Below are 631 nucleotides of genomic sequence, written 5' to 3'. Positions count from 1 at the left end.
TATTTTATTAATGAACCATCTCTTTCTGTCTCTTTCACTTTCTCTCTCCCTCTCACTCACTCATAATTATCCTTTTCCCTCCTGCTGTCATGTGTATCTGGCTCCCACATTAGGAGCACAGCAGTCTGGGATTGAGATTGGAAGGCAACCCAATTTGGGACCAGCCAAAAGAGATTAAGAAAGGCCCACTAATCTGGGGACAACCTCTTGAAATGTCCCATCATTTTCTCTTTTTCCTCTATCAGTTTCCACTGCACAGTGCATTCACAACTCCTTTAAACTCCACATGCCAATGGATTTGATGAGTCTGTTTATTTTATATTCAGAAATCTTGTTAAGGCATTGGTTCAGGCTTGTAATCCCTGATGGTGTGATCTGAGAATGCAGTCTATGATGCAGCCTTCCTGCAAACTACACATATACACACTTTCTACCTGAATGTTACATACCTGAATTTTGTTTTGCCCATGTACCAGAGTGTTGCTTCTTTGCGAAGAGTGTCTTTAAAAATAGTCACATATAATTTGGGCTTGATTTCTGTTTTCTTGACTTGTCTGTTTCTTTGCATCCCTCTCTCTCTCTCTTGCTCTCTTCTCATCATTTTTCATTGTTGCTGTGTTTCTCCCTCTCT

Source organism: Pangasianodon hypophthalmus, chromosome 10 (genome assembly GCF_027358585.1).
Source record: "Pangasianodon hypophthalmus isolate fPanHyp1 chromosome 10, fPanHyp1.pri, whole genome shotgun sequence".
In the NCBI taxonomy this organism is placed as follows: Eukaryota; Metazoa; Chordata; class Actinopteri; order Siluriformes; family Pangasiidae; genus Pangasianodon; species Pangasianodon hypophthalmus.
Note: the sequence above shows the minus strand (reverse complement) of the source record.